Source organism: Macaca mulatta, chromosome 11 (assembly GCF_049350105.2).
Source record: "Macaca mulatta isolate MMU2019108-1 chromosome 11, T2T-MMU8v2.0, whole genome shotgun sequence".
NCBI lineage: Eukaryota > Metazoa > Chordata > Mammalia > Primates > Cercopithecidae > Macaca > Macaca mulatta.
The window spans coordinates 31,319,594-31,343,421 of record NC_133416.1 but is presented as its reverse complement, the minus strand read 5'-3'; positions in this window follow the sequence as shown (position 1 = coordinate 31,343,421).

Here is a 23,828-nt window from a genome sequence, read left to right as displayed (position 1 = left end):
GGTGAAGACTGTGTTTAATAATACCCATGGGCGGTCAGATTTAATGGTCAACATTCATTTTTCACTCAGCAAATTTTTTTTGGTGCCTATTCATTAAATGCTGGGTTCCATTATTTGATCTTCAAATGTGTGGCAGGAAAGAAAAGTGCCACCACTGTCACTCAGATTTCCTATGAAAAAGCCAGGCAGAATGTTGATCCTGGCTGTCACCGATGTAGCTGTAAAGAATACCCAGGATTCTGGACAACGAGTCCAGTACTCAATACTGTGGTCACCCTAACATCACTAAGAAGAACAGAACTGGCTGCTTTTGTTAAATATTTCAAAGGGTAATCTTTATTTGCTGAGCTATACCTGCCACTGAGAAATCAAGGATTCAGCTAAAGTTTTTTTGGGGTCATCCTAGGGTTCCAGACATAACTTCCTTTCTTACCCTTGACTCCGCTAGCCTCTGTAAACTATTACACTGATGACGTCTAGTTTCCTGCTACTGGAAATAAGCAGTGTATGGACTGGTCTTGAACGCCTACTGTCTAAATGTATTATCAATGTGTTTACATGTAATAATTGCTTTAGAACTTTGATGTTCTTTTAAGAGCTCAATTTATTCTGGCATTTTGCAGATCAGCTTCGTGGTCTTTGAGAAAATAATGAATATCTACTAAGTGCATAGCATTGTATTAGACATCGTAGAAAATGCCTTCAAAATGAAAAGAAGAGATTACAACAGAATAATTGGTACTGGGAGTTATCATCTAAAAATTGCCAAAGAATATGAAAATCTCTTGACTTGGGCATGTAATTCTCATAATAAAGAGAAAGGTAGAGTTGGTCAAGAGAGGTGAGGCCTGGAGAGGGAGACTTTGGGGTTAAATGAAGAAGTTAGGCTGGAATTAGTTGGGGAGACAGAACTGAACTGAGAAAAGGTGAATCTTCGAAGATTAGACTCAACAACTTTACCTATAGTCATAACATTCATTGTCACAATCAGATTTTTTCCCTTCTCTTCCCTAAGACTTCTCCTGAGTTTTCTTTCGTAGCACAAGGGATAGTGATGGTCTCATGTTCCTCTTGAGAGTGGTTTAAGGTAAACTCAAAATCTATATTACTCAAAGTTTTAGGAGCAGAAACTATCTAAATTCAAAGAGATTCATTTTACATTTATTTCTAATATAATATATGTTCAGATTTTGTAGATCAGGCATAGAGCATGTTATTCTTTTCTTAAGCCCTCCCAGTATTGGTTATTTTGGCTGTTTTTGGTCAGATAGGATCCCCTGAGCAAGTTTACTCAGTATGCAAATATCCATTGTAACAACATTTCCGTTATTCTGTAATCAGCCTTTTTTTCTCCCTCTGGGTATTGAGTTCATTGACCTCAAAGGTAACTAGTTTCAGAAGATTTAAGACAGAAAAATTTCCATTAAGTTTTTGGGTTCTTGCCCACATGCTGTACAGCAGGAAAAGGAAAGCAATATAATCCAACTTCAGAGCCTGGAAACACTGGACTGAACTTGCCCCTACCACACAGCATTGGGATGGCATGAATGGGATCATTTAAAGGTTTGGAAGTCAAACTGGAGGTCTTAATGTCACCATGACCCAGGTTTAGGAAGAGAGAAAAGAGGTTTTAGTAAAGGAAAAAGACAATGAAACAAAACAGCGTGTGTCATCTCTCTTTTGGATGACAAATCAGCTTTTTTCCTATTCTTACCATGAAGTCAATGCATGGTAATATCTGGCTCTCATTTTGGCAAAGTAACTAAGCAAATTTTCCCCTTCTTTTGTTTTCAGATATGTTAGAAAAGCCAAGAAATTTCAAAAGAAATACTGGTCTCCCTTCTTATGACTGACAAAGAGAAGAGTAAATCACAGCCCAAGGCTTTCTGATCTCCTCACCAAACAATATTAGACAGACAAAGTACATTTCTAAAGGAAGTACAAACCTCAATCCTTCTATCAGTATTATGAGAAATGCTTTTAAAATAAACTTTTACTATCATCTAGAATGTATAATTATTTGAAAAAAAATCATCTTTAAGATACATTTGCAAATAAAAAGATGAACTCTAACTTGCAAACATAGAATGTATCTGCATGATAAACTTGTAAATATAATTTATCCCAAATGAGAAACATCATCATGATAAAAGATTTTTCAAGTTATTTCATATTGTAATATTTCATCATGATATAGATTTATTTAATTACCCACATCTTCCTTGACACTCTTCCTCTGTGTATAGGGGATGGAGAGAAGAAATAAGGACTAATAAACTCTAAATACTAAATACTTATTTATTTATGTTTTTAATTTTTGTGGGTACATAGTAAGTGTATATATTTATAAGGTGCATGAGATGTTTTGATACAGGAATGCAATGTGAAATAAGCACATCATGGAGAATGGGGTGTCCATTACCTCAAGCATTTATCCATTGAGTTGCAAACAATCCAATTACATTCTTCAAGTTATTTCAAAAGATTCTTATTTATTGAGGTTCTTATGTTTATTAAAAGGCTACATATATCTGTTTGATTAATGACTGGGAGAAATGTATTCCAGCATCTGGGGGGGTGGGTTTAGAACAGTAGAAGAGGTGATAACAAATGCAAACTACTTTTGTACAATAATCAAATGCTGGGAGACTAATAAGCTACCTCTATCCTCTATCTATCCTTTAGGGCATTGTTCTGCCCAAGTATATAGTTTACTCTCTGCAACAACATAACATCCTACTAAGTTTTCCTGGTTCATCCTACTCTGGCTCCACTATACCAGACTAATTTCATTTTGTCTTCTGGTTGGCCCATATATTCATTTTTTTTTTAATTTATTTATTATTATTGTACTTTAAGTTGTAGGGTACATGTGCATAACGTGCAGGTTTGTTACATATGTATACTTGTGCCATGTTGGTGTGCTGCACCCATCAACTCGTCATTTACATCAGGTATAACTCCCAGTGCAATCCCTACCCCCTCCCCATGATAGGCCCCGGTGTGTGATGTTCCCCTTCCTGAGTCCAAGTGATCTCATTGTTCAGTTCCCACCTATGAGTGAGAACATGCGGTGTTTGGTTTTCTGTTCTTGCAATAGTTTGCTAAGAATGATGGTTTCCAGCTGCATCCATGTCCCTACAAAGGACACAAACTCATCCTTTTTGATGGCTGCATAGTATTCCATGGTGTATATGTGCCACATTTTCTTAATCCAATCTGTCACTGATGGACATTTGGGTTGATTCCAAGTCTTTGCTATTGTGAATAGTGCTGCAATAAACATACGTGTGCATGTGTCTTTATAGCAGCATAATTTATAATCCTTTGGGTATATACCCAGTAATGGGATGGCTGGGTCATATGGTACATCTAGTTCTAGATCCTTGAGAAATCGCCATACTGTTTTCCATAATGGTTGAACTAGTTGACAATCCCACCAACAGTGTAAAAGTGTTCCTATTTCTCCACATCCTCTCCAGCACCTGTTGTTTCCTGACTTTTTAATGATCGCCATTCTAACTGGTGTGAGATGGTATCTCATTGTGGTTTTGATTTGCATTTCTCTGATGGCCAGTGATGATGAGCATTTTTTCATGTGTCTGTTGGCTGTATGAATGTCTTCTTTTGAGAAATGTCTGTTCATATCCTTTGCCCACTTTTTGATGGGGTTGTTTGTTTTTTTCTTGTAAATTTGTTTGAGTTCTTTGTAGGTTCTGGATATTAGCCCTTTGTCAGATGAGTAGATTGCAAAAATTTTCTCCCATTCTGTAGGTTGCCTGTTCACTCTGATGGTAGTTTCTTTTGCTGTGCAGAAGCTCTTTAGTTTAATTAGATCCCATTTGTCAATTTTGGCTTTTGCTGCCATTGCTTTTGGTGTTTTAGACATGAAGTCTTTGCCCATGCCTATGTCCTGAATGGTACTACCTAGGTTTTCCTCTAGGATTTTTATGGTATTAGGTCTAACATTTAAGTCTCTAATCCATCTTGAATTAATTTTCGTATAAGGAGTAAAGAAAGGATCCAGTTTCAGCTTTCTACTTATGGCTAGCCAATTTTCCCAGCACCATTTATTAAATAGGGAATCCTTTCCCCATTTCTTGTTTCTTTCAGGTTTGTCAAAGATCAGATGGCTGTAGATGTGTGGTATTATTTCTGGGGACTCTGTTCTGTTCCATTGGTCTATATCTCTGTTTTGGTACCAGTACCATGCTGTTTTGGTTACTGTACCTTGTATATAGTTTGAAGTCAGGTAGTGTGATGCCTCCAGCTTTTGTTCTTTTGACTTAGGATTGTCTTGGAGATGCAGGCTCTTTTTTGGTTCCATATGAACTTTAAAGCAGTTTTTTCCAATTCTGTGAAGAAAGTCATTGGTAGCTTGATGGGGATGGCATTGAATCTATAAATTACCTTGACAGTATGGCCATTTTCACGATATTGATTCTTCCTATCCATGAGCATGGTATGTTCTTCCATTTGTTTGTGTCCTCTTTTATTTCACTGAGCAGTGGTTTGTAGTTGTCCTTGAAGAGGTCCTTTACATCCCTTGTAAGTTGGATTCCTAGGTATTTGATTCTCTTTGAAGCAATTGTGAATGGAAGTTCATTCCTGATTTGGCTCTCTGTTTGTCTGTTACTGGTGTATAAGAATGCTTGTGATTTTTGCACATTAATTTTGTATCCTGAGACTTTGCTGAAGTTGCTTATCAGCTTAAGGAGATTTTGGGCTGAGACAATGGGGTTTTCTAAATATACAATCATGTCATCTGCAAACAGGGACAGTTTGACTTCTTCTTTTCCTAACTGAATACCCTTGATTTCTTTCTCTTGCCTAATTGCCCTAGCCAGAAATTCCAACACTATGTTGAATAGGAGTGGTGAGAGAGGGCATCCCTGTCTTGTGCCAGTTTTCAAAGGGAATTTTTCCAGTTTTTGCCCATTCAGTTTGATGTTGGCTGTGGGTTTGTCATAAATAGCTCTTATTGTTTTGAGGTATGTTCCATCAATACCGAATTTATTGAGCATTTTTAGCATGAAGGGCTGTTGAATTTTGTCAAAAGCCTTTTCTGCATCTATTGAGATAATCATGTGGTTCTTGTCTTTGGTTCTGTTTATATGCTGGATTATGTTTATTGATTTGCGAATGTTGAACCAGCCTTGCATCCCAGGGATGAAGCCCACTTGATCATGGTGGATAAGCTTTTTGATGTGTTGCTGAATCCGGTTTGCCAGTATTTTATTGAGGATTTTTGCATCGATGTTCATCAGGGATATTGGTCTAAAATTCTCTTTTTTTGTTGTGTCTCTGCCAGGCTTTGGTATCAGGATGATGTTGGCCTCATAAAATGAGTTAGGGAGGGTTCCCTCTTTTTCTATTGATTGGAATAGTTTCAGAAGGAATGGTACCAACTCCTCCTTGTACCTCTGGTAGAATTCAGCTGTGAATCCATCTGGTCCTGGACTTTTTATGGTTGGTAGGCTATTAATTATTGCCTCAATTTCAGAGCCTGCTATTGGTCTATTCAGGGATTCAACTTCTTCCTGGTTTAGTCTTGGAAGAGTGTAAGTGTCCAGGAAATTATCCATTTCTTCTAGATTTTCCAGTTTATTTGCGTAGAGGTGTTTATAGTATTCTCTGATGGCAGTTTGTATTTCTGTGGGGTCGTTGGTGATATCCCCTTTATCATTTTTAATTGCGTCGATTTGATTCTTCTCTCTTTTCTTCTTTATTAGTCTTCCTAGTGGTCTGTCAATTTTGTTGATCTTTTCAAAAAACCAACTCCTGGATTCATTGATTTTTTGGAGAGTTTTTTGTGTCTCTATCTCCTTCAGTTCTGCTCTGATCTTAGTTATTTCTTGCCTTCTGCTAGTTTTCGAATGTGTTTGCTCTTGCTTCTCTAGTTCTTTTAATTGTGATGTTAGAGTGTCAATTTTAAATCTTTCCTGCTTTCTCTTGTGGGCATTTAGAAATTTCCCTCTACACACTGCTTTAAATGTGTCCCAGAGATTCTGGTATGTTGTATCTTTGTTCTCATTGGTTTCAAAGAACATCTTTATTTCTGCCTTCATTTCATTATGTACCCAGTAGTCATTCAGGAGCAGGTTGTTCAGTTTCCATGTAGTTGAGCGGTTTTGATTGAGTGTCTTAGTCCTGAGTTCTAGTTTGATTGCACTGTGGTCTGAGAGACAGTTTGTTATAATTTCTGTTCTTGTACATTTGCTGAGGAGTGCTTTACTTCCAATTACGTGGTCGATTTTGGAGTAAGTACGATGTGGTGCTGAGAAGAATGTATATTCTGTTGATTTGGGGTGGAGAGTTCTATAGATGTCTATTAGGTCTGCTTGCTGCAGAGATGAGTTCAATTCCTGCATATCCTTGTTAACTTTCTGTCTCATTGATCTGTCTAATGTTGACAGTGGAGTGTTGAAGTCTCCCATTATTATTGTATGGGAGTCTAAGTCTCTTTGTAAGTCTCTAAGGACTTGCTTGATGAATCTGGGTGCTCCTGTATTGGGTGCATATATATTTAGGATAGTTAGCTCTTCCTGTTGAATTGATCCCTTTACCATTATGTAATGGCCTTCTTTGTCTCTTTTGATCTTTGATGGTTTAAAGTCTGTTTTATCAGAGACTAGTATTGCAACCCCCGCTTTTTTTTTGTTCTCCATTTGCTTGGTAAATCTTCCTCCATCCCTTTATTTTGAGCCTATGTATGTCTCTGCGTGTGAGATGGGTCTCCTGAATACAGCAGACTGATGGGTCTTGACTCTTGATCCAGTTTGCCAGTCTGTGTCTTTTAATTGGAGCATTTAGTCCATTTACATTTAAGGTTAAGATTGTTATGTGTGAACTTGATCCTGCCATTATGATATTAACTGGTTATTTTGCTTGTTAGTTGATGCAGTTTCTTCCTAGCATCGATGGTCTTTACATTTTGGCATGTTTTTGCAATGGCTGGTACCGGTTGTTCCTTTCCATGTTTAGTGCTTCCTTCAGGGTCTCTTGTAAGGCAGGCCTAGTGGTGACAAAATCTCTAAGCATTTGCTTATCTGTAAAGGATTTTATTTCTCCTTCACTTATGAAACTTAGTTTGGCTGGATATGAAATTCTGGGTTTAAAATTCTTTTCTTTAAGAATGTTGAATATTGGCCCCCACTCTCTTCTGGCTTGGAGAGTTTCTGCCGAGAGATCTGCTGTTAGTCTGATGGGCTTCCCTTTGTGGGTAACCCGACCTTTCTCTCTGGCTGCCCTTAAGATTTTTTCCTTCATTTCAACTTTGGTGAATCTGGCAATTATGTGTCTTGGAGTTGCTCTTCTCGAGGAGTATCTTTGTGGCGTTCTCTGTATTTCCTGGATTTGAATGTTGGCCTGCCCTACTAGGTTGGGGAAGTTCTCCTGGATGATATCCTGAAGAGTGTTTTCCAACTTGGTTCCATTTTCCCCCTCACTTTTAGGCACCCCAATCAGACGTAGATTTGGTCTTTTTACATAATCCCATACTTTTGCAGGCTTTGTTCATTTTTCTTCTTTTTTCTTTTGGTTTCTCTTCTCGCTTCATTTCATTCATTTGATCCTCAATCGCAGATACTCTTTCTTCCAGTTGATCGAGTCGGTTACTGAAGCTTGTGCATTTGTCACGTATTTCTCGTGTCATGGTTTTCATCTCTTTCATTTCGTTTAGGACCTTCTCTGCATTAATTACTCTAGCCATCAATTCTTCCACTTTTTTTTCAAGATTTTTAGTTTCTTTGCACTGGGTACGTAATTCCTCCTTTAGCTCTGAGAAATTTGATGGACTGAAGCCTTCTTCTCTCATCTCGTCAAAGTCATTCTCCGTCCAGCTTTGATCCGTTGCTGGCGATGAGCTGCGCTCCTTTGCCGGGAGAGATGTGCTCTTATTTTTTGAATTTCCAGCTTTTCTGCCTTGCTTTTTCCCCATCTTTGTGGTTTTATCTGCCTCTGGTCTTTGATGATGGTGATGTACTGATGGGGTTTTGGTGTAGGTGTCCTTCCTGTTTGATAGTTTTCCTTCTAACAGTCAGGACCCTCAGCTATAGGTCTGTTGGAGATTGCTTGAGGTCCACTCCAGACCCTGTTTGCCTGGGTATCAGCAGCAGAGGCTGCAGAAGATAGAATATTTCTGAACAGCGAGTGTCCCTGTCTGATTCTTGCTTTGGAAGCTTCCTCTCAGGGGTGTACTCCACCCTGTGAGGTGTGGGGTGTCAGACTGCCCCTAGTGGGGGATGTCTCCCAGTTAGGCTACTCAGGGGTCAGGGACCCACTTGAGCAGGGAGTCTGTCCCTTCTCAGATCTCAACCTCCGTGTTGGGAGATCCACTGCTCTCTTCAAAGCTGTCAGACAGAGTCATTTGCATCTGCAGAGGTTTAGGCTGTGTTTTGTTATTGTTTACTGTGCCCTGTCCCCAGAGGTGGAGTCTACAGAGACAGGCAGGTTTCCTTGAGCTGCTGTGAGCTCCACCCAGTTCGAGCTTCCCAGCAGCTTTGTTTACCTACTTAAGCCTCAGCAATGGTGGGCGCCCCTCCCCCAGCCTTGCTGCTGCCTTGCCGGTAGATCACAGACTGCTGTGCTAGCAATGAGGGAGGCTCCGTGGGTGTGGGACCCTCCCGGCCAGGTGTGGGATATGATCTCCTGGTGTGCCTGTTTGCTTAAAGCGCAGTATTGGGGTGGGAGTTACCCGATTTTCCAGGTGTTGTGTGTCTCAGTTCCCCTGGCTAGGAAAAGGGATTCCCTTCCCCCTTGCGCTTCCCAGGTGAGGCAATGCCTCGCCCTGCTTCAGCTCTCGCTGGTCGGGCTACAGCAGCTGACCAGCACCGATCGTCCGGCACTCCCCAGTGAGATGAACCCAGTACCTCAGTTGAAAATGCAGAAATCACCGGTCTTCTGTGTTGCTCGCGCTGGGAGTTGGAGACTGGAGCTGTTCCTATTCGGCCATCTTGCTCCTGTTCATTCTTATAGATTTATCTTTGCATAAGTCATACCTTTCCTCCTCCAAAGGGCTTCACTAATGTTACAACCAACTTGGAACACCCCTCCTTCAACCTTCTGTCTATCTTAGGTTTCCAGATATTTAAACATTCAACCCAAGTTTCTTCTTGAAACCTTCTTCAGTTTTTATATCACTTGGATTATCTAATTTTTATTGAATTTCGAAGTGTCTGGACTGCACAATTTGTTCTGTAGCTATTTTCTAATTCTTTTAAAGTGTGTTAGCTAGTTTGACTTCTAGGCTATACTAGTAAATTGACAAAATAAGAAAATATGCCTCAAATTTCTACTGTAATTAACATGGCTCTTTGTAGTTTTGTACTAAATTTGATGTTGCATAAATGTTGGAAGGTAATTCATTTGACTTCACCTATCTGAGAAAGATGTATGTAAAATCTTCAAACTATGTGAGACATCTGCATGAAATGGTCTTATCGCATCAGAACAGAAGGAATAATGTTAAATGGTTGGAGTGGGGTGGGGGTGAATGAACCTAGAGAGGAAGGGATAGAGAGCATATACTATACCTCATCTTATTTAATCTTTCCTCTGGATCTGGTATTATAGCCACCATTTTAAAGATGAAAAAACTGACATTCAGACAGGTTATATAACTTGTTCAAGTTCATAAAGCAAGCAAGTGGCAGAAGCAAGATTTGAATCATTGTTTTTGACTCAAAGCCCAGGTTCTTTCTATTACCTCAATAAACAGCTTCTTCAGTAGGGTGTCATAATATAGACCTTTAAGGAAATATGAGTCAATTATATCATTAAAACTGAAATAATTTGGAAAGAAAATACAAGGTATTTCTTTCCATCTATATTAAGCCCAAGGGAATATTCAGAGAGTGTAAAAAGTCAAAGAAAGCTTTATGTGTAGATGGGAGCTTGATCTAGAATTTATAAAGTTAGAGGAGGGAAAGGAAATAGGAAGAATAAGTGAGGCAGGGAAATGTTGGTATATGTGGAGATGATAGAACGGAAGATAGAATCTAAGGTGAAGAACAGAGTTTGAAGTTGGTGTATCAGTCAGTTTTGCTACAATGTTGCTGTGTACCAAACAAGCCCTAGATCTTAGTGGCTTATACCAATAAATGTGTATTTCTTGCTCATGAGTCTGTAGTTTAGGAATGTTTCTCATGAATTTTGGCTAAACTTTCCTGGGTTTAGCTGGATTTGGCTCTAGACTACAGTCCATGTTTTCTCATTCTAGGGCTCAGTCTATAGGATCTATGCCTACCTGGGGCATACTTACTAGTGGAAGATGTCAGAAACTCAGGAGGGCTGGCAGAATCTTGCCATGTCTTTTAAGGCCTTTACTCCGAACTAACACCTTGACACCTTCATTCACTACATTTGCCAAAACCAGGTAATATATCCAGGCCCAATTTCAGTGAGGTAGGGAAATACACTCTATCCAGAGGGAAGTCATGGCAAGGATTGGGAGGGGGAAGAATTGTGAACAAATCAGAACAAACTATCTGACTGGATATGTCTTGCATAGAGGAGTAGGCAGGTGAAAGAAAATCATAAAAATTTAAAAGGAGTTCACATGATTGTAGGGAGCTCTGCATTCTCTTCAACTTGGAAATGACAAAGTAAAATTAGTGTTTCAGGAAGTTCAGAATTACAATATGTTAAAGGGAACAAAGGGGAAAAAGAATGACTCACCATAGAGAACAGTGCTTGCTATGGTAACACTGGCCTAAGGCCTGTTCAATGGTACAATCAGAATAGAGGAAAAAAATAAATTAAGGATATGCTTAGAAGGCAGTAATGATAGAAAACCTTTAAAAAACAATCCCAATACTTTAGTCTTGTGTCTTGGAAGGATTGTGTTACCAGGAGGAAAAAAAGGAGATAGGCTGAAGCTGGGATCATGAGTCCCTTTAGGAATTGCTGATTTGAAGTGATGATAGACTGTCTAAATGGATCTATGTTGCAAGCAGTAATTACATAAGGAAAGAATCCAGATGAGAAAGCAAAGTAAAAAAACAGATCTTAGAATCATCTGTGTAGAGATGATGATTTTAGTCATCAAACTCAATTAGGTCATTTAAAAGAGTAGTGAGAGAAGGGTTAGTTTATGAAGAAAAGACTTAAAATCATGAGAATTATATGAATAATATACTTTTTGTATTTCTTACCATCTTTATGGTCAAAAAGTATGGAGATCAGGTAATGCTTTCAATGTCAGATTGCCATTTTCCTTTTTATTACCACCAGATATATTAAGCAAAATAAGGTATTTTCCTTGAGCCTTCAAAGGATTCTGGTGACTGGATGCAGATCTTCAAGAGCCTAGGCCTTTCTGGCATCCATAGAGAACAAGGTAATTGCTACATCAACTGGGTTAGATAAAGGAGAATAAAGGCCTTCAAGATAACTTTACCAGAACACCAGCCTACATGCCGAAGTCCTCAGTTACCACTACCAAGACCCAGTATTGTAAGATGAAAATCCTGCTGGACAAGGATTCCAGGGTTGGGAAGTTTTTCTGACTTCATTAGCAGTGAAAGCTTAGGGAATAGTTTAGGGCCTTACGCAAATCAGGAGTCACTTTAATAGCAGTGAGACAGAATTTTCAGGGCACCAGGAGACCATGCACCAAGAGACCAGCCCGACTCTGATGTTAACCATACAGATTTCACTCCTCTGCTGTTAACATTTCTTCCATACAAGTCTGTGAAGCTCTAGTCTTTTCACTATTCTTTTCTTCTGGTGGTTGGATAACTAGGATAACCAGGTAACGTCTTCAAAGTGGGATAGGAGTTTGATCAGGTTCTGAACTCTTTGATTATATCTCCTTTGAAAGAAATGGAGGGCCATGAGTGGGAGCATCCACTCATGGTTCTACATCCACTCATGGTTCTATTACTTATTTGAGGCAGATTCCATGAGTTGGTTATGCTCCCATCTCCATTAGCAACATTGAAAGAGTGGAAGAAGTATTACAGTTTTTATTTTTTATAATAGATAGAATTTTTCCTTCTGGAAAAACCACATAGATGCTACTGTACCTTGTTTTCTGGGTGGGAATGGGCTGAATTTCAGACCTATACAAGAGAATTTGTCCAAGAATCTCTGAGAACAGTGTGCCAAATCAGTAGTTCCAACATGTTCCATGAGACACGCCTACCCTCTGCCTGGGTTCTGCTGTTACAAAATAAGAATTTCAAAAGCAGTACAATATGATGTATGTGTAAGTGTATATATAAACATATATTTATAAGTGCACATATATTAAATAAATAAAAATTATATATATATATACACATACATATATATATATATGCCTTTGTACAATTTTGAAGTCTTTTTTGGTGGGAGGGCTATTTTTTATTCTAACAGTATTCTATCTAACTTTTGAAGTAAAAAATGCTTTTCAAAACACTAAAATTGAAAGGTAAGTGTTGCATGCCCCCTAAGTGCATAGCCTCTAGACTCATACTTTTTGGTTAGAGCATCATCTTCGCCAACTGTTAGCTATGTAGCTTTTGGCAACCCAGTTAACCTTGCTGCCCACCTATTAGGGTTGTTGTGAGGATTAAATGAGATTATTTGTTTATTTCACAAATGGACCTAGTGCTTATATTGAGCCAGACATTGCTCTGAGCACTTGAGAAATATTAATGTCTTTAATGCTCAAAGTGAATTTATGAGACAGGCACTCCTATTTTTATCTTATAGGAGAGGAAAGTGAGGTACCAGGATCCTAACTGGCTTGTCCAGGGCACATGGATGCTAAGTGGCAGAACTAACATTCTCACTAAGGAACTTTGACTAGAAAGCCGATAGTAAAGTGCATAGTACAGTGTGTGGCATTGATCATCATCATCATTAGTGATGAGAACTGTTACCCTTAATGTCCTCATTTGGAAAATATTAATTTCATTATTCTAAAATGGCCCCCTTCGTTAGTCTTAAATTTTTTAGTAGTCCATGAAATTGAAAATCCAGGAATTACTCAATTTTACATTTCTGGGTCTCTAGATTTCCTCATCTCTAAGTTGAAAATACTATACACTCTGGCTTCTCTATTGCTCTTGATTTTTGCAAAAATTCAATGAGACAATTTAAGTGAAAATATTTAACAAGTCATCGTTCCAATCGAAGTGTTTTTCTTGATATTAAGAAATAGTTTTTATGTTTTTATGATGTAGAGAACTATTCTAAGTGGCTGCGAGGTGGATGAGAGGAAAGTCTCCCAAGTCTGCATCTGCATGTTTGCACACACACACCACACACACTCGCAGAATGATGAAAAGCCCTTCAGTGTGTTCGTTTAATGACATAGTAGGGTTTCATGCTGTTTTAAAAAATACAGCACAGGTCTAAAAATCTTTGGACATTGGAAGGTACATGACTGCCACCTTTTAAACTGGGGGTTAAAAAGTGGGCATGAGAACCAAGGAATCTTGAGTCACTATGTGCAAGACAGTCAAGCTGTGGTGAGCAAAGCATCCAAGCTGCAGATATTTGCACAATTTTACTAGCACAAACACCCTAGGTACTGATGCTTTCATGGAAATTCTGGCTGTGTAACTATGTTAACTCTGGCTTAGGTTTGAAGCTATTTTCAGAACCCTTCACAAACTTACAGGAAGTACCTTCCCTTTTTATTGACATTTGGTATTGTTATGTTTAAATATTGCACATGCAGGACAACTTTGTTCCTTCGCCTCTACTCATAGTCAGGTTTTAAAAAATCACACGTGTATGAATATCCATGAAAACATATAAACACACCTTTCTGGCTGAGCTCATCTAAAAAAAAATAATTTAAAATAAATATCCCAGCTCCAGCCCGATTGAGACGCTAGACCCAATGGCTCTTTCTAGCAAAGCGTAAGGGTTTTCAGACTTGGTCAAAAAGACTGAGCCTCCCCAGGCTACAGCATGAGCTGTGGCAAAATCAATAAACAAATAAATAAAGTAAAGTAAAGACCAGAGGCTCCATGGAGAGTTGGGGCTCCCTGTCTCTTTCATGAGTAATGAATGTGGCAACCACAGAGACTTGGAAAGAGCTGGGATTCTCACATCTGCAAACTCACTTTCAAGTAGGTCAGGGAACTATTTCAGGGACTTGCTGGGGGGAATCAAGGGATAACTTAAAAGAAGGGGTTCAGGTAACACAGAAAGAGCATGAAAGGAAGATACAAGAGAGATTGCTAGAAATCTACCCTCCCTGCCTTCTGAAATTTGTGTGTGTTAAAGTTTCAGTCTCCAGAACCTCTTGTGCAATGCAACCAAATTTCCCAGCCAGTCTCTAGAGAAGGCAATTTGTGCCCAAAGAGGCCCACCTGAGGAGACCATCAGTCTCAAGGCTGTTACACTGTCCTGGGTGGTCTCAGGCTCTTGAAAGGGAACATCTTTCTCTCGAGAAATACACATGAAGTAAATAGAACAGAAGCTGGCTCTTATACATTGGCCTTCTCACTGCATCCAAAATCCTTAATGTTTTCTTCCATACAGGGGGGCTTTCATGGGTGTTTCTTATATACTTACTTTTAAATGCCAGTAAGGAAAAATGGCAAGAGAAAAGAAAGAAGACACAGAGAGGCCCAGAGAGCCCTTGTAGATCCAGACATGAGCAAAACAACTGCCATCATCTTGGTGACTATGACCTCTCCCCTGCTCCACAACTCAAAGGTCAATTTTAAAGGTCATGGAAGGCCAGCAAGATAGAAATCTGGCACTTTGTTCCATGCAAAACAGCTGCTTTTCCACAATACAACACAACAAATTTCTGTACTGTTTAGATGAAAAATATCCTTGAAGCAATAATGCAAACCCTAATTTGCATGAGAATTGCTTTTTACTTATGTATTCATAGGAATCAAGAAGAATAAGATGCAGATTTACTTTCACATTTGTAGATGCATTTCTCGTCCACTTCCATGTAGAATGCATGATTGCATACATTACAGGTCACTTTACCTGCTCTTCCTATATTTGAGGTATCTTATAATTCAAAGAAGTTATCAATAATTCTTCCAAGAACTGAGCAATGTAACTTAGGGGGCACTTCTTTAAGATAAAGTCAGAAGTAGCACTTGGCATAAGAGGGAGCCAACATGAAGCTGTAAGGATAGTTCCCCTTATCTCTTCTGAAATAACTAGAACTTACCAGGCCTTTGCTCTGTTCTGGAAGCCTTCTGTTCTATGGAAAAAAGGAATCTCTGCTTAGCTGCACTAGTCATCAAAATGTTTATCACTTACTCATCTAATGAGAGGAGCTCTGGGAGCTTAAGCCATAAAGAAAGAAGATGGAAAAGAAAAAAGAAATGTAAAAACTTTCCAGTTATGTGATTTGCAAGGACAGATGAGTATTGGAAACTGAAGAATAAATGAAATGAAAACCAATCACAGTATATTGACTCATCTGGATTTGCTTTTTTTAAATCATTTATTTGAAAATATCAGGATACAAGTACATTTCAAACTCTGCCGCATCAGAAAAAAAATGACTCTCTGTTTTGGAAACTACTTTCATTTCCTAAGACACCAATTGTTTCAACATATAAAAGGTGAAGTTCACTTCTTAAAAATGAAGTATTTCCATGCTACATTTGGAACAGTATTCTCTTTCATTCTTTCAAGGGTGGCTAAAAAGAGAGACCGTACTTCCCTATAAGAAGCAACATAGATATCTCTCACCAAAGGGCCTTTCAACTTCAGAGATCACAGTGAAGTAAGTAGAGTTAATAGGCCCACCTATTCATCGAGGAGAATAGGTGTCTGTATCACTCCTGAAAAAGACATGTCTTAGAGAGCCTGGAGTACAATATTATAAAAGACTGCAAGATCTCACGCTATGGAAGGTTCACAACATCTGCCAAGGTGGCAGAGGGTGACGAAGAAGCACAAGTAATGTCTCTTGGCTAACCCTAGACTAAATGATATGGTTCTTGAGGCATCTGAGGAAGGTCTGGCATAAATATTTCATCCACTCATTGCTGAAAACCAAAAATCATTTGATGAAGTGGGAAGAGATTGATTGGATCTTTTTAGCTCACAAGTACAGGAGTTGCAATGAAAATTCTTTGGGATAAGGAAAAAACATGACTTGTATTCCAGGTAGGGAGAAGGTGACTGATATCAGATTCTGTTTGTTGGTAGAGATATGTGTGGGTGGAGGGCAGGGAGGAGTGAAGTGGGGGTCAAGGCACTAGATACCTGATTACAAGCAGAAAAAGATGCCCAAAGACAATGCTCTAAGATTCCTACCTCAATTAACCATGATCACACAGATCTAAAATGACCCAGAAACTTGCTTCACTGAGTTCCTGCAGTAGAGGAAAGAGTAATGTTATTTCTAATAAAGAGAAAACCACTGTGGGAGGGTGTAAAAAATTCAAATATTGGGCTGCATCTTGGTTTTTAAGCCCTCACCTCCATAAGGAGAATGAATGGCAGGCTTAAGTGACCATGTAGTCTTTCTTAGCACAGGCCAAGCTTAGGAGACACATGGGATATGATAAGAAAATCCCTAAGCTTTTGCAAAATATTCTGGATATTACTTAAAGAGAGGTAGTAGATCATATATTTTTAAATAATCTGTGGTCAAAGAAGAACTCACACCGGAAATTAGAAATATTTTATGCTAAATGATAATAAAAATGTAGCAAATCAAATCTTGTGAGACAGGCAGTGATTACAAGTGAATTTGTAGTTCTAAATGCATGCTGTGTACTAGGAAAGAAAGAAGGCTGAAGGTCAATGTGACTATCTCAGAAAAAAAATAAATACAATGATGTAGAAGGAAGAAAATAATGAAGGTTACATAAATAAATAAACAAACATAAAATAGAGAACATTCAAAAAAACCAAAGACAGACTTTAAAAAGAGTAACAAAATTCATAAATCTGCATCAACACTCTTAAAGAGAGGATGGGGGAGGGAAAGACAATGAGTAAGAGAGAGCACGACAGGCAGAGAGAGAGAAATAGAGAAAGAAAACAAATTACTAATATCAGGAAGGAAAATGTTGTCATCAAAGCAAGTACTATAAACATTACAAAGAAAATAATAAGATATCAACTTTATGCCAATGTATTTGAAAAGGTAGAGTAAATGAACAAATTCTTAACAAAACTTGATTTTTTAATAAAAGGAATAAATACAAAATATAAATAGCTATCTTAAACTATTAAGTTGATTGCATAATTCGAACCCTTTTCAAAAACCAATTCCATGCTCACTTAGATGGCTCCACCAGTGAATTCCATTCAGTATTTAAGAAGGAATTAACACCAGTCTTACACAAATACTTCCAGAGATTTCAAGCAGTGAGAACACTTTTTATTTTATTTTCTGATATCAACATAAGCTTGATCCCAATACATAACAATGACATTAAAAGAAAGAAAGCTTATAGGTCAGTGTCTCGGGAACAGAGATGCAAACAATTTAAATGAATTATAAGCAGTGAAATATAAAAATGAAAATACTTTATAACCTGATTTGACTTATTCTGGGAATGCAGGGTTGTTTAATATTGCTAATTAATCAATATATTTTATTGCATTAAGAGAACAAAAGGGATAGCATGTAATCACCTCAAAAGTGCAGAAAAAACTTTTACTATAATTCAATGGCAGGTCCAAAATTTCTCAGGAAACCAGGAGTAGGTGGGAACTTTGATACATGATAAAAGGAAACTATAAAAATTATATAGCAAACACTTCCATATATAATAGTGAAAATATTGAAAGTTTAGCCTTGAAATTGGGAGTGAAACATGGATGCCTACTAGCATCACTTATATTTAGCACTGCACTAAATAAATCTCTAGATAGTTCAGTAAGCAAAAGCAAAATATTAAAATGTATAAGAAAAAAAGCAATAGAATTACTCAGAGATGACACAATTGTGCGTATAAAAATTCAAAAGTATCCATTGAGAAACTACCGAAGAGCAAGTTTGACAAAACTGCTGGATATAGTTTGCAAAAATCAATTGGACTTTTATATAATAGTAACAAATAAGTAGAAAATGAATGTAATATCTTTACATTGAAACTGTAAAAACACTATTGACATTAAAAAAGAACAAAATAAATAAAGGGATATACAATGTTCATGAATTTTAAGATTCAATGTTTGAGAGATGTTCATACTTTCAATAGTATTACATAGATTTAACAAAATTTGAATAAAAACATTAGCATATTTTGTTATGAAAATCGATAAGATGGTTTTTAAATTAGTATGAAAATGCAGAGAACCCAGAATAATAGCTGCAATAATCTTGAAGAAGGAAAAGAACAAATGTGAAGAAATTATACTACTAGGTAGCTAGACCAATTAGAGAACTATAGTAACTAAGACAGTGTGGTATTAGTGTAAGGATAAGTATATTGACCAATGGAATAGAGTCTAGAAAATGATTCACTCATTAGATTAATAGCAGAGGTGACAATGAAGTGTGATGGGGAATAGAATGGTTTTTTTTTTCAATATTGGATATTGGGAAATGGACACACACACACACACACACACACACAGAGAGACAGAGAGAGAGAGAAGTGGTTACTTTGGGGGATGAGGCAGAAAGGAGCAAAGTCCTCTGGAGGGCTGGTCATGTTTTCTTTCAGGATTTGGGTAGAGGTTATAAGGGCATGTTCACCTATGGATGAGCATTGAGCTGAATGCTTATTATTTCTGCACTTTTCTGCATGTGTGTCATACATCATTAAATCAGTGAGTGATTTATAGTTAATTCTAAACTCTAACAAAGTTTTTTCATAGAAGTGTTTTTGGCTAAGTTAATTAAAATAAAAGTTGACTGATTTATGCTTTAATTTACAAAACCTTTTTGCCACACCTTTAACGATGAAACCTACTTCTTCTTTTCTGCCAAAGCAGGATTTTCCATTACTGCCTGCTGCTATTGCATTAGAAAGTTGCCATTTCAAACACCTCTGGAAGGTTCCATTTCTGCTTGGAGCCTATTTAAGTTGGAGCCATTTAGAACTTTTTAATTTCCAAAAAGTCCCCATGCACCCTTTATAGGAATTTGTCAGTTCTCACTTACCAACTTTAGACGGAGGTAAAGTTGCATCTAAAAGTTACTTTGCTGGAAAGTAGGCATAAAACTGTGGGGTAAGAAGCTCACTCATATGAGCTCACTTCATTTGCACTCACTTATATGAGTTGGTATTACCTAGCAGGAATTGTTTCATGGAATCATGTATTCTAAATGAAATTGGGAGAGCAGAGAGAACAGGCTGGACAAAGTGGAGATTCATTTTCTATGGCACCCCTTCATGTGTAGACACACAATGAAAAATTGGTGCTCTCTGGAGGCTGAATTTGGTGAAACAAAGCAGAGTTTAGAGAACAAACCAGGAAACTTCTTTCTGACCCTCCAAAAGCCACAGCACCAAGGCTACTCCCATCCAAGAGGCGATCAGCAGAGAAAGGTCAAATGTGTCTGAAAAGCCACCACCTTGACGAAGCATTTTCTGATTTCTCTACTCATAATGTATCCCTCTACTTTAGTTCACTATGCTTTGTTTATATTCATGTTTATCTTTATATTCAACAAAATGATATTGGCTTCCCTTATGAAAATGGTCTCATTTTCTCTTTTTATAACTGAGTTGTTGCAAGGATTATAATATCAAACTATTACATTTTATCTAATGTCGCCCACATCTTCTTTAACCAGAATATTATTTCAACTTCCTCCTTACAATGCTGATGAAGAATTTCTTAGACTAGAACAGATATTGACACACTTATTTTCATAACAGTATCACTCATGATAGACAAAATGTGAAGGCAAATCAAGTGTCCGTCAGCAGATAAATGGATAAACACGATGTGGCGTATACATACAATGGAATATTATTCAGCCTTAAATAGGACGATAATTTGACACATACCACAACAGGATGAATCTTGAAGACATTACTCTAAGTAAAATAAGCCAGACACAAAAGGCAAACATTGTCTGATTCCACTTACATGAGATTCCTGGAGAAGTCAAATTCATATGCAGAGAGTAGAATGGTGGTTGCCAGTGGCTGGAGGCAGGGAGGAATGGGGAGTTAGTTTTTCACGAGTACAGTTTCACGTGGGGAAGACGAACAAGTTCTGGAGATACGTGGTGATAATGGTGACATACAATCTGATTGTACTTAACGCTTTCAGGACTGTACTCTTAAAAATGGTTAAAATGATAAATTTTATATTGTGTGCATTTTACTGTGTGTAGTAAAAACCATTTTAAAATTAAAAAATAATTATTATTTTCCCCAGAAATTCCTGGGTGTTATCATTTTGTTCCTGATTTTTTATTCTGCTTGTCCCTAACTTTTCTGTCTCAGGTACCCTGTATTTGACGTTGGACAATGTTTCAGTATATTCTCACATACAAAATGTTAAACACATTACCTAAGGGATCTGGAAAGGCATTTTGTTGTTGTTTAGCTGCAATTCCTCAGAGCAGAGAGATTTTGTTATGAATTACTCTTGAGGTTTTTGGACAATGGGACAGAATGTGCTGAAACAAAGAAATGATAATAATATTATTAGAGTCAGAGAAGGCCACTCAGCTCCCTGTTTCAGACTCCAGAGAAAATATGTCTTTAGAAATTAAAAGATATCTCATGGAGAAGCTTCTTAATTTAAAACAATTCAAATTGAAAAGAAAAAAATAATTTCTGCTGATTATTATATTTTCCAGTTTGTCTTCTAGTTTTCTATAGGAAACAAAGTGCCATCTACCTTTTCCCAGCCAACTGCTTACTTAATTTTGGTTTCTCTCTTTCTCCCACTCTCTCCTTTTCACATATAAAGCTCCTTAGAACTTACAGAATGAAATCCAAACTCCTCGTCATTGAATATAAAGTTTATTACAATCTGGCCTCAGACCATTTTTCATGCCTTATCTCCTAACACTGGCCAACAGCCTTAGATTTGCTCCAGGCATACCCTACCACCCACCTTTCAGAATGGGCCATGGTGCATCATTTTTTTCCTTTCTTTACACATGCTCTGTCCTCTGCTCATAATACTTTCCCACCCTTCTTCATATGACACCTTTCTGTTCATCTTTCAAAGAATTCAATTATCACCTTCACTGTGAGGCATTCTACACTTACTTTCCCTCCTCTTCCCATTCATTGCCTACCCCTCTGAAATGACTTCTCAGTGATTCAAAGACACTGTGTCTAGTTGTGCTATGGTACTCATACCACATGGTCACTATTGGTGTACATGTTTCAGCTTTTAGACTAGAAGATTCTCCAGAGTGGTGTCATAATTCTAGCACCTCAAACAGTGTGTTACAGTAGGTTCTCAGAGCCTTGTTTGACTACATGGATAAATAATGAATGAAAATGAATGAATGCAAATTAAGACATAAACATCCATTATGAATTTCACAGATACAACACAGAAACTTATTGCTCAGAAGCAGGAATGAAGGAATGAAGGTATAGACTGTGACTAACAGAGAGGGCAGAGTTTTTGTAGTTACCTTGAATTTCAACCCTACTTAAAAATTCAAAATCACCTTATGATTTTGAAAATCAATTTATATCAGTTAACTGCTTCAAAGTTGAAAAGTAATAATTGTCTTCATTATATAAAATTAAAGTAATGCTTCTTCTAGCAATTACTAATAGAAAAGAATCCCTTTCTACATAGAAAATGTGTGATAGGAAAGTACATAGAATTGTTTCCACATACAATACTTTTAAGTTATATCCCTGGAGCCATTTGGCCTGGGATATGAAGGTGGAAATAAACTTAGTTTTATGCACATGCACGCTCACACACAGTACACTCTCTTATGTAAACCAGGCAGTGACAAGTTACTTGGATGGCTAAATCAAAACTGGTCCACCAAACAAAATTGTGCACTGTGTTGGAGAGCATTAGGGCTGCTGGGTTTTAAGGTTTGCCTTGGCTTGAATTCATTGCAACACCACCCACCTCTCTCCAGTTGGAATATTCTAACCAGGTCACCTAGATGCTGTGAAACAGATGCTCATTGAAGGGAAAAGGAAATAGGTGGTGTCCATTGAAAAGTGATAGCCATGGCAGAGGGGAAAGTATATTTTTACCTGCAACACAAACCGAATATTATGGAAAGTTATTGGTAGGGCAGAAATTCCTAGCTCTCCAGGAATCTGCAGCACTTAGTAAGCACTTCAGTGTACTGAGACACAAGAAAGCAGAGTGGTGGGGTGCTCAGACTCTGAGGGCAGACTCTTTGGTTTTGACTTCCAGCTCTGCATTACTAACCACGTGGCCTTGGGCAAATCACTTAATCTTTCTTTTCTGCTTCTTATCTATAAACCTGGGATAATAATAATGCCTACTTCATAGGATTCTTGTGGTGATTACATAAATTGATACATGTGAAATATTTCCAATAGTGCAGGGAGCTGCTAATTATTATTATTACAATGATTGTCTCTGTGTTGTGGACACCATTGCTGATTTAGATTGGCAGTGATTTAATGGAGAGTTCTAACAAGGGAAGAACTCTTGATCAGGCTCCATCAGTGAACTAGAAAACCCAGTATGTTCTCCATGCTAAGAAGACTTGTGTTTACAAAAGCCAGGAAGGGAGATGGCAAAAACAAGAAACTACAGGCCCTCAAACCATCCTTTGACATTCCTAAAACTGCACTTTATAAAGAACATCCACAGGTTGTGGGCTGGTTTCAGCTCTTCTCCTGAGAACTAGCTAGGCAGCCTGCCAGCAGATTGATAGAGCTGTTACTTGGGAGCACTTAGCTTCAGCTTTGGGACTCCAGATTCCTTCCTTGAATCTTTCTCCCCTTGCCTTCATGATTTTTCCAGACTTTGACTGAATGCCTCTTTTCCTGTAAAGGAATTTATACTAGTGAGGGTTTTCTTACCTGATTAAGTTATACATCTGCTTTGCTATTTAAGGTGTATGTTACAAATCGACTTCCAACATTGTAATAAAAACTAAATGAAGTCACTGATTGACAGCAGTAGAATCTTAGCTTGGATCCAAAACCAAAGCCCAAATAAACAAGCAAATATTTAAGCATCCGTATGGTTAATGACAAATAATGTCATGTCCTCACTATGAAACATGCAGATGTTACGAATTAATATACAGTCTATGCACATATACCCATGACTAATACATACAAAATGGGTGTATGTATGTACATCTATCTATCTATCCCTGCTGTAAGTTGCAAAACAGCATAAAAATATGGCTTCATTCGGTAAAATGTTTGAATATAGTATATGTATTCTAAATGTTTATATAGGCATAGAAAACATCTGAAGATATACATTTTTCTTTTAGGCAGTAGAATTTGGAAGGTAGTTGAAGGGTTTTATTTTTTATGATTCTGAACCATTCAAAATTTTACAACAAACATTTTTTGCTTGTAATAAAATGTTTTAAATAGCTATTCATATATATCATATTCAAATGATAAATTGTCAAATATTTGGCTTAAAAAGTGCATTCTTCTCTGCCAATAATTCTGGTTATTTCTTGAGTAATTTAAAAAGGATTTGCAAGGTTTTCTGTGGCTCAAGAGTCGTAACTTACTGTAATTGTGTAAAAATAGAGAACTAAGAAGAGATTAGGCTCTATCAGAACTTTTATGACTGAGGAATAAAGAGTATAATTGGGAAAGTGATGAGAAATGAGGTTGCAGAGGAAAGCAGGTATGGTATACTAAGGTATTAGACATTGATTCAAAAAGCAAATGAAATGCTTTAAGCAGGTAGAGTAACATCATAAAAGTTGCATTTCCAACAGACTGCTGGGTGACAGTAGGAGAAAGAAGTGAGTGATACAAGAGTGGAAG